Genomic DNA, 12,154 nt, shown 5'->3' on the forward strand with positions numbered 1-12,154 from the left:
GCCTGTATCCACAGATCAGGCATCGTCATCTCAAAAGTTCTCTCAGACCCCATGGATTCATGTGAATACCTCGGGCTCTCATTACGATTTACAGATAATGAACTCTACAAATTAGATGCCCAGTTAAAAACGTAATTTTCATAGACCAGCCTAGGGAAATTATTACAGCAAATTGGAGCCTCACTCCAACGATATTTTCCTTGGGGACTTCAATCATCATTGGAATGACCTCAAGGATAATCAGGTCAATATTCTTAAAGAATTCCTAGCTGACTACGCACTAGTGCAAGCTTGTGCCCTTCCAACCCATTCTAAAGGCAGTATAGATTGGATCATCTCCAAAGAAAACATGGTTGAAATAATTTCAATTGTTCCTTGTGACTGGTCAGATCACCACATCATCACTTTCCGAATACCATCCATAAAGAAGAAAGCCTCACAATTAGTCAAACCCAAGCATTGGGTTAGAGACACCAAGGGCCTGAATATGGAGAGACTGGCAGCACGTTGCGAGAGTGAAATGGCAGACATCAGTGAGCTTATGGATCATTACAACCTTACGATGACTAAAATAATTGATAATATAGCCCCTCTAAACCTTAAACGAATACAGGTTAAAGGTAAAAAAACCTACTGAGAACCCTCTGGATCCTAACAACTTTCAGCCGGTAACAAACATTCCCTTACTAGCCAAAGTACTAAAAAAAATGCGCTCAACAACAATTGAGCCAACTTATTACTGAATTTAAGCTACTAAACGATTGCCAGTCGGGGTTCAGACCAGATCACAGTACGGAAACAGCAAATCTACACATATTAGATGACTTTCTTCTTACTCTAGACTGCAACAAAACCTGTCTCCTTGTCCTTCTTGACCTATTGTCCGCATTTGACACCGTAAACCATGCCAAACTATTAGACCGACTGGAGAACAGGATGGGCTTATCGGGAACAGTCTTAAAATGGTTTTATTCCTTCTTAGAGAACAGATCGCAGAGATTCCTGGCGAACCATAAGCTATCTCCGCCATCCCCGATTCAAATTGGAGTTCCACAAGGATCAATTCTATCCCCTTCCCTATTCAATCTGTACATCGAACCATTAACAGAAGTATTACAGCAGGCTAACATTTCCTACCACATGTATGCAGACGATTCTCAGCTGTATATGAATATTACATCACTGGAAGAGAATAACATAATGAACCAAGCATCACAGAAGACCGTTCAATGGCTATCTTGCAATCATCTTTCCTTCTGATCTCCCCTCCTAAAAGCTCCACCAGGATCAATGAATGGACCAAGAAGATCAGTGCACTAAACGGTACCCCGATTCTAGTAGATTCAACTAAGTCTCTAGGAATCAAGCTGGATAAGGAATTAAACATGCAAACCCACATCAACACAATAGCAAAAAATGCCAGTTTCTATCTGAGCTACCTTGGAAAATTGAAGCCGTTCATCGATACAGGTGACCTTAAAACGGTAGTCCAGGCGCTGGTCATATCAAGAACATTTATCAATGTACTTCATAATCCATGCTCAACTATCAATGTAAGTCCTAATTCATGCTCAAATAGCGATACTGCTACTAGTAAGAACGAGGCTCATGTACGTAAGCAAACATAACCGTGTCAATACCAGTAAGAATGATGTTAATGATTGCAATGACAACTGTATGCACAATGTTAAGGATGTCAATACAAATAATACCAGTGACTGCCATATTATTTTCAGTAGTTCTAACAAACTCACATCATTGCTGTCGGATTCACCCAAGGTGACCTCCCCGTCAACCCTGAGTCAGAGATACATAGTTAGACAAGTCCTATGAGCCACACCCCCGCCTATCGAATACCAAGTTAGGTGGGGTCTCTCTCAACATAAAGACAAACGTGCGCCCAGTGAAAACCCTGATTGATCCCACAGATAGTTGCACCACAAATAGGTCAGAGGAAATTGGCCCTATAAAACCTGTTTGGCCAAGGGCTCCTGTTTCCCAAACATACCACAAAGCTAGATACCACATGTAGATAGAACACTCAACCAATCAGAACACAACATGCACACCACACATAGTGATCACGTGTTCTTCATGCCGGACATCTGGACACATACACACTGGCCCACACTAGCTGTCCACGAGGTCGAGAGCCACCTATGCCCGATTTACAACTGAGATGCCTTTTTGGAATGTAGAGATTGTTTTATTGTACCTCATGAACTGTATATAACAGTCACCATAATTTTGGTCACTGAGAGACTTTGAGCAGAACTTGTTCCTGTTTTGCTAAACACCTCTTGTCATTTCATTTATTCAAGGTAAATTCATATCCAAGCAACAATATTTTACTTAGCTACAAAGGCTTATTGTGTTAACCACCATATTTGAAGTTCAATTTATTATATGTAATGGGTTATTCTTCAAAAACACCCCTCTTTATATATTTAAGAAAACATGCCACAGGACCCGAGTGCAGTTTTCCTTCCAAGAATGTCAGGTGTTTGTCATCATGTTTTGGGTTTGGTCTGGTTGGAACATGTAATTTAGGGATGTCATTGTTGTGGATGGAATGTGGAGTGCGGGGTTTGAATAGAGAGGCAGTTGTTGGTTCATCAGCTATCTTGCCGGTTGTATTTCCTTTATCGGAATAAACTTACCTTTGTGCACATTGTAGGCTGCATTCGCTATTCAAACCAAGACTTTTCAGTGGCAACAAGTTGAGAACCTTTCCATGTGTACTGTTAACTGACAGGGTAACACCTTTATTTCTTGGTGATCAGGACGTCCGGACTGCCCGCTTCGTGATTCTTGATTCTATGTGCCTGCATGATGATTGGGCAGAGGGCAGTGCGGCAGTCAAGCGGTATCCAGAGTGGTATCGGTCTCATTTGGAGCCCCTTGTGAGTGCATTATGAGCCTGCTAGACCTCTTATGGTGAAAGGCATATGCGGCTCACTGTGGCCAGACATTTTCTTTGTTAGCATCAAGTAACATGTGGGTGGTGATTTATGTATCACATGATTTGTTGTTTGCCTCACCATTGTAAAAATGGCTGAAACTCAATCTGACTGATGTCACGTAGCATCTAATTGGGCACCATTTTGCATTGGGGCTAACTTTATTGAACAAACACCATTTTGTATTGGGCTTGTTTTGTTCAAGCACCATCTTCAGCTTTATTGTCAAATGTCGGGAAGTCTCTGCTCACTGGAATAACCAACGTAATTAATGCAAAGTACGCCAGCGGCAATTTCCTCACCATTGGAGCTGTTACCAGAGGAATAGGGTCAAGGTAATCTGCAATTTCACTAGATGTTACTGGAAGCTTACATTTTTTATTTTTCTAAACTTTTATTTTTAGTATTGATTATAAACCAAACATTGGGGCAATGCAATTTAAAATATGCGGGAATTTCATCATAAATTAGATATACATTTCTTGTACATTTCATTTACACAAGAAGAAGGCAACAGTGACATAGATAGTTATAACATAAAATAAAAGGAAACTGTAGATAATGAGTATAGCCATTACCCTAGATCTTATTCACAGTTCTCCTCCTAGAACTTCTAGATCAGTCAGCCCTCTCTTAAAGAACGGAGTCTAACCAATCCCTGCCACCGCTGCGCCTTCTGAGCCACTTGCTCATTGGGGCCCTGATCTTACGACCTCTCTTCCTGGTACAGCTACCCTTACAGTTATATAGTGTTCTTTCAAGATTATAGCGAGTAAGCGACCTAACTAAGCCTGGTATGTAGGGGGCTCGACATCTTTCCACTAAGTGGCGATAAGCAGCCGAGCAACAGCGACCACAATGAATGTAAAGTTCACTTGGGGGTTATCAAGTTGTACCCTATTATCATAACCCAAAAGCATCAGTAATGGGGTTATGCCAACTCTCCTGCCCAATGCTTCAAACAGAAACACCTCAATCCCTTCTATTAGAAGTGACAGTTTCCCACACACAAAAAAACATATGCATCAGATCGGCTTGTCCATGAGCACATCTAGGGCATTTATCGTCTTCCCTTTGCCTCAACTAAAAAGTTTAGCCGGCATAAAATAAAGGTTGAAAATAGTTTGATAATGCTGGGCCTTTAGGTTAGCAGCAAGAAAAGTTTCAGAGCCCAGTTCAATTGACCTATATACAGCTACATCACCATCTCCCAGCTTCCGAGTTCAATTAACCTCAACCTTCTCTAGATCATCGGGGACTTTATCTAGTAAGATTTTTTAGATGCATTTCATCCTAGAACGGGGGCACATAACCACTTCCTGGAGTGGGATTTTAATTAAAGAGAGTTAATTAATAAACAGATTGATGTATAAGGCAAACAAGATTGGGGAGCAAGGGCAACCCTGCCTTGTCCCCCTGGCAACCTGAATACAACCAGACCCTTGGCCCATGATTTGCAACCCGGAGTAGGGTCTAGAGCACATTGTTTGTATAGCTGTAATAAGACCCGGGCCGGACCCCTTATATGTCAAGATTCCCCATAAATACTGCCAGGACAAGCGGTCAAAGGCCTTTTCTGCATCCATGAGTATCAGGGCCATCTTCTCCCCTAGCACTTCTCTTGAATCAAATATGGCGATAGTGCGCCTAATATGGTTGGTGGTGCCCCTTCCAGGAATAAAACCATGTTGCCAGGGGGAAACTAGATGAGCTATGATCCTACTTAACTGCAACGCAAATTTTTTTTAATAAAGATTGTCTTCTGAATTGATGAGTGATATAGGCCGATAGGAAGCTGGATTATCTGAGGTTTTATCTTTTATTTTAAACATGACTATGTCCTTTCCTTGCCAAGAAACCAGTGGAATCCCACTATGTTGTACCCCAATAAACCAATGTAGGAGTAAAGAAACTAGCTCTTGCAGGAATACCTTATATAGTTCTAAGGGGATTCTATCAGGACCTGCAGCCTTTCCTGAGGCCATGGAATGTAAGGCATTTACAACTTCCTCCAATGTAATCTCCGCCTCCAACTCCTGTTGCATCTCATCATCAATCCCTTGTGGGTCCCCCATACTATCAATCCAATTAGGAGAGGAAGGGTGATTGTCTTCCTGCCGGTATAAATCCTGATGGAAGCATTCAAATACTTTAATAATATCTTTTAAGCTTGTGACATATTGTCCATCCTGCCCTTTAATTCCTGAAATATTATTCCTAACTGACTTCTGTTTTGTGCGGAGCGCTAGTAGTTTACCCACAGATTCTCAATATTCATAGCTATCTTTTTTATATGCCTGATACGCTGCTGCCCACCTCCTATTATAATAGCTGCTAATCTCAGCTTTAGTCATCTCAATTTCTTGCTGCGAAGTTAAAGCTATCGCCTGTTGATTTTGACTGATTGCTAGAGTATGGTCCTTTTCTAAAACTGCAAGTCTACCAATTAAGCCCACCATTTCATCCCTTTCCGATCGCCTATTCTTCCCAACAAAACGTATAACTTCCCCCGCAAGCCAGCCTTAAAGCTATCACAGACCATACCACGAGAAGTGCTATACCGATTCGAATCAAAATATTGTACAATCCACCGCCTAATATGTTGTATGAAAGAGACATTGAAAAGCAATGTTCTGTCAAATGTCCACTTGGGCTGAGCTCGTACATCCGGTTGTATTGCCCAGTCTAAAATTAATGGGTTATTGTCAGAGAGCAGTTTAGGTAGCTTCTTGATTCTTACAACATTACACATAGAAGATGATACCAAAAAATAATCTAACCTAACATATTTACTGTGGGGATATGAAAAATAAGTAAACCCCGTATCTGGGGAGTTCTTATCAGCCCACATATCCACCAAATCATAGCTGGTTTTTAGGGCAACCATAGCTTTATACACTAATGGCTTCCTCCCTTTGTAGTTATACATTAGACCCCTGCTCACCTACAGATTCATATTCAGATCCCCACAGATGACTAACGTTTCTGGCCAGGATGCCAGCTCAACTTCTAAGTCGTTTAAGATTTTTGGGTCATCCTGGTTCGATCCATAAATAGTGCAGACTGTCAGTCCCAAGGGTAGTGACACGATCACCCATCTGCCCCATTTATCCTCCAATACCCGTGTGCCAGACCCCATGCTATTTCTAACATGAATAGCGACCCCCCTTATATTAGAGGTTTGAGTGGCGCATGCTGCCAAGGTATAGCCTTTGATCGTCAAAATATTCTGCTTCCCCATGGAATGTGTGTTTCCTGCTGACTAATTATGTCAGACCCTTGCGTTCTAAGAACCTTGGTGACCCTTGCTCATTTGAGCCTATCATTTAATCCCCCCCACATTGATGGTACGTATATTTATCTTACCCATTTCCAAAACAGAAGCTGTCTCTCCAAATACTCTCTAGTCCCTTCTCCATCTGAATCTTATAGTCCACCATATTATACGTTCTCTCCAATTTTCCTACCCTTTTTCCGTGCCCAATCAGTGCACGATGCTCCACTTTCTTCCATGATGTCTTCTTTTTTATTTTTTCCCCGCTTCCTCCCCATACCCACCCCCCTCCTCCTACCCTAAACCCCCTGCACCCAAATACCACCATCCCCCAACCCTCCGTAACACCCCCCGACTTAGTGAGGCCAAAGGACTGAAGGTCCTTGGTAATGAGAAGCTGCTGCCACCCCCACCCCCCTGTCACCTCCTGTTGCCCCCCCTAGAAAAAAGTTGGAAAAAAACACCAGGCATTCTGGGGTAGAGATCTACTAATCCGGATCAATATGCAAACCACAGCTATATATGCATTATCCTATCTATTCTAAATTGATTGCAGATATTCTTTTGCTTGGACTTCAGAGGTGAAAAACTTGCAGATAACTTTTAGGCTGGCTGGGTTAAGCACAAAAACCTACGCTCCCTTTACCTGGAACACTGACATCAGTTGGCGCAATTGCCACCTTTTCTCTACTGTCGCATGACAAAAATCTGGCCTTACAAAAAATTCAGATCTTTTTCCTGCCCTTTTCCTACCTGGTCTAGCTAGATCATAAGAAGCTTCCCGGGCCCAAAATTATTCAAACATATCAGGATAGCTCTGGGTGTAGTTATGGACTGTCCCAATCTCCTATGCTGGTTGAAAGGTAATCTGAGTGCCCTCTGAACCTCCAACTTCCAGTCCCACTGCAAAAGATCCCGCAATGCCTCTGTAAAGAGTTCTACAATAAAATTCCTGATGTCCGTTCCCTCCATGCCTTCAGGAATACCCAGGACTCTCAAACTGTTCCTTCACGCACAATGTTTCAGGTCAGTTAACTTCCAGATAGTATCGTCCGTCTATGCTCTTAGAGAATCCTTGAGGGATCTTTGAATGACAAGCTCGTCCTCCAGTGTTGAGATCCGGCCCTCTGCTTCCCCAATCCTTACTGCAATTCCAAACAGGACTTCGCGATTCTGCGGATAGAGTTCTGCAACTTGCGACACGCACCTTGGGTCCTTAGGCTCTGTCCGAGTCTCCTCCCTGTGAGCCATAATGCTCTGATAGATAATGGAGAGCGAGATTTCCTCTGTATTTTCCAACCTCCCAGTAGCCACATCTCTACCTTCCCCCAGATTAGGGGAAAAGGAGTAGTCCCATACCATGAGCCAATGGGCCCCTTAGACTGAATCTTGGGCAGCTCTCTGTGTTCTTTCTGTTTGCTGACAGTTGAAGGGCTGGTTGCGTCTTTCACACCTGTTTCCCCCTTTTCCAAGTGTAGGCTGCTTGTGTCACTCCCATCACTGTGGCTGAGTTCTTCTCCTGACCAGCATTTTCGCAGACTCTCATCGCCTGAAGAGTTAGAGGGGTCAGACATTGAGTAAAACTTATTCCCAAAGTCCACCTCTTTTATATGTTGCGGATTGTCCCATCTGCAGGCTTGGTCCTCTCCCAAATCGAAGATTTAGAGCTCCCTGATTTGGCTTTTCCCCTGGGTCTATTCCCACCAGGAGATCTATCGAAAGTCACAATTTCTGCTCGGAGTACTTGGAAGCGTTCACTCTCCAGAGAGGTCCTTTTGGGGATTACCGGCAAAGTATCCCCAGATCCCCCTCCAACAAGAGATCCCACATCAATGTCAGGGTTTCCCCCATGCTCTGAGCCCCCTGCACTCATCCCCAGTCACCCCACTTCCATCACTCACCGCTTTCCCACAGAGAGAGATTGGAGAGGTGAGCTGGTGAGTTACTTCCGGGTTCAGCGAGGGACTCCCCTCAGCCATTATGCTGGCCTTAGCTGCAGTCCCATCAGCCTCCATCTCGCCAACCTCTAGCTTTCTAGTCTTCACCGTCAGGGCTTGAAAAAATGCTGGCACAGTTTCCTGCCACGGGCGGAGTAGCCTGTTTTTAGGTTCGGCTCTCTGGAGTCGAGAGACATGCCTCCGGCTGCCCTCTGAGCTCCCGCTCCAGCCCGTGCACCCGTTGCCTTCACGGTTCTCGTCGTTGTGGGCGGTCCGCGACTCCTTGCCCCTCTCACAGTCTTTGGAGGCATTGAGAGTGCTGCATGAGTCGACCGAATCCAGGAAAACAAAGGATCTGCGTTGACGAACAGCAATGGCGGCATCTTGTAGCGATTTAGACACAGCCTCCAGATCATGCCAGACAAGGAGAAAATTGCGGACCCGTCCTGTCCAAGCAAGAAGGTAGGAGGGGGGAATTGATTAGAGGCCAGCTTACTCGACCGCAAGTGCGGCTGCCATCTTGCCTCCTTCTGGAAGCTTACATTTTTTAAGTTACTGTATGGGTACTTATTGGTGAGTCACACACCTTTGGTTAATTGTGGATCATGGTGGTCACCACACCTGCACTGTAACAGTGATCATCTCACCTGGCGCTTTTTGGGAACATCGAACATTTTGCAGTGGCGGTGTGAGTAATTTGCAGTGACTCGCACATCTGTGTTACTTCTCTTTCGAGGAAATGTATGGTGGATCACGGTGATCTGCACACCAGAACTACAACAGTATTCTTCACTTTTCGTACACTGTGGTTCACTGTAAATGGCAAGCTTGTGTGGTATATCTATCAATGCCAATTTTTACCATAATGCGGCAAAACGTGGTACCTCGATCGGCATTTTTGGCATCTCCTGTTAATCCAGCTATAGACTGAGAGCAATTCAAGGAGAGCTTTGAGGCCTATTTGGAGACAATCGAAGTGGATGTGTTTAAGAAATGTGTGATTTTGTGTCATACCTTGGGTACAGAGGGAAGAAAAGTTTTAAAGCATTTACCTGTATCAACTGTTTTGGGGAAGGTGATGCTGTGGATGAGTATGCCCCAACTAACAAAATGTTGGATATGCGTTTTAAGAAAAAGAAAAATGTTAATATGTAACACCATAAGTTTTATATGAGGCACCAGGTTCCAAACGAAGGAGCGGAAAGCTTTGTTAGTGATTTAAGACTTTGAGCTGCTTCATACGACTATAAAATGTTTGAAGAGGAGATGATTCGGGACCAATTAGTGGAGAAGTCTAATAGCAAAAACATGGAAGCGAAATTATGGACTACGGAGAATTTAACATTAGAAAAAGCCATAGAAATAGCTAGTGGTATAGAGTTTACTACAACATTTATGGAACATATGGATGTAAGTACACTAGTCCATGCTGTGCAAATGGATGATAAGTCCTGGAGGAAATGGAAGAAAAATGATGATAGGAAGAAGTTGGTGGAGTGCTACAGATATGGTAATAAGAATATTTGGGCAATTGCGATAATTGTCCTGCTGTAGATAACTTTTGTGGGAAGTGTAAGAAAATGGGGCATTATGTGAAAGTGTGTAAGGTGCGCTTTGCTGACTCTAAAGTGTCTTCTAGGTGTGCGAACACAATTGAAAAAAGTGCTCACATAACAGGGCAGTCTGATTCAGATGAGGGTAGTGTGGTGTTGATGGTGGATGCAGACCTAAATGTTGATGGTGTTGTGGGGAATGGTGATGAAAAGGTTTTGCATATAAGTGTTCCTGCCATTAAGAAACCGTATTTCCAATTGGATGTTTTTGATGTCAGTGTGAGTATGATGGCTGGTTCTGTTTCCTTGTTTATCTTAATAGAACCCTAAGAGTTGAAGAAATGTCATGATGTTACCCTCAGGAAGTAAAGTGTGTGAACTGTAGCATATGGGGCAAGCCCACTGGGGTGTTGGGTGAGTTCAGTGCCCTCCTCAACTTCAAAAGCAGTGTGGCAGAAAGAACTGTTTACGTGGCCAAGGATGGATCATGTTTGTTGGGCTGGTCGGATCAGAGAAATCTTGGGATTGTGTTCGATCCCAATAGTCCTGAACAGGTCATGTTAAGAAAGGAATGTATGGGTGTGATGTCAATGAATTAGTGTTTGTGGAATGAATCATTTCCTGAAGTGTTTGGCAATAAGCTCTGGAAAATCAAAGGATTTTCACACCAAATCCTGTTGAAAGCTGGGGCAGAATCTGTTGTTCACAAGTCTAGACATGTTCCCATTTCTATGAGAACTGAAAAGTGTATGTGATCAGGGAATCATTGACCCCATAGAGAGCTTGGAAAGGTTATCTCCAGTCGTATTGGCTAGGAAAAATAATGGCTTATTGAGAATGTGTTTTGATCTATGAGATCTCAATGAGAGAATTTGGGTTGATAGGATTACCTTACCAAAAATCACAGAAATGTTGTCCTCACTGAAAGGAGTGAAGGTCTTTTCCATGTTGGACATGTCCTCCGCCTACCATCAAATTACTTTGCATCGTGATTCCCGTCATTTGACGTCGTTTGTAATGCATGGTGGGGCTTTAAGATTCAAACGCATGCCATTCGGGTTGGCCTCAGCCTCTTTTGTGTTTCAGCTGGTTGTAGAAGCTGTATGTAAAGGGGTATCTAATATTATCTGCTTCCAAGATGACATACTGATGTTTTGGGAAGATATGAAATCACATGATCAAACTTTAGCGTTGGTTTTATTCATTTTAAAAGAAAAGGGTGTGTCTTTAAAGGTCTTCAAGTGTACGATTACTGCGTAGTGTATGGAAAATTTGGAGCATAGATTGTCTGCTATAGGTGTGGAGCCTAAGGAGAGTTTCGTTCAGGCCATTAAGGAATTTTCTGCACCAGAGAACAAAGATCAGTTGCTTTCATTTTTTGGTATGTTGGAGTTTTATGCTCGTTTTATTTCCAAATGCTCTTAAAGAAGGCATATGCTGAGGACCCTGTTGAAAAAAAATGAGAAATTGATGTGGGGTGAGGAAGTGGATAAAGTTTAATCTGATTAAGGATGAGTTAGCCGAGTCTATTCTTCTTAAGTCCTTTGATACATTCTATCCATATCAGGCCTTGAAAAATCCAAAAAATGTTACTAGACCTGCCGGTCTAGTGACTTAAATAATCTACTCGACCTAATTATAATGCTCTTGACCCATTAACTGGTTTCAAAGTATGTGATCGTGGGCTAGTATTTTAATTTGCTGAACGCTATTTTCTTCTTTATCGCATATGAGAGCACCTTCAAATAAGCGAGTTGAGCTCGTCTGCTGTACAGAAAACTCTTTTGTTTGATTTAATAGACTAAACATTAGCTCCATATAGAATACAAATCTAGCCACATATAGGATACACATGACTGCAGACCTGCCTCTTAGTTATTAATTCATTGCATTGTCATCAGGGCTTGGTCAGGAATGTTTTTCACAACTCGTTGAAAAACTATCACTTTTAATAAATACATAACTAAAGCATAAAGTAGCAGCCTACTGTCATTTGAAATCAGCAGGTTTTACATTGAAATGGCCACAGAATTTGTCACTGACATGTGGTTTTAAAACTATATGGTGTAAGTGTTTGGAAATAAAGTTTCTGCCAAAATGTGTCAATTGCACATCGCCAAGTAAAGTGTTCTGATTTGTTTTGCTCTAATTTAAAACTTTGTTTGCATTACACTTCTGAATTGCGAAAAAAGGTCTTTCATAATTCCTGATATACTTGTACTATTTATTTGCAAGCACCTTAAATATTGTGTTAGAGAAAAAACCAGACATTTTACAGCTTTTTGTTTCACAATTATTGTCAGATAGCTCACTTGACAAAAAACATTTACTGTAATAAGAGAATGAAAAGTAAACAATATGTTCCAGGAACAGATGAGCAACAATTAGTAAGAAGACAAACTGACATTTGACCTCTGTCCTTGAGCAGTT

General features: G+C 42.4%; 1 protein-coding gene across 2 annotated transcripts in view; it reads left to right on the forward strand.

Annotated features, from left to right (window-relative positions):
• The window catches only part of BACH1 (BTB domain and CNC homolog 1), a 258,586-nt gene that overhangs the window by 91,125 nt on the left and 155,307 nt on the right, over positions 1–12,154 (forward strand). The gene's annotated exons all lie outside the window — the stretch shown is intronic.

Source organism: Triturus cristatus, chromosome 8 (assembly GCF_964204655.1).
Source record: "Triturus cristatus chromosome 8, aTriCri1.1, whole genome shotgun sequence".
Lineage (NCBI taxonomy): Eukaryota > Metazoa > Chordata > Amphibia > Caudata > Salamandridae > Triturus > Triturus cristatus.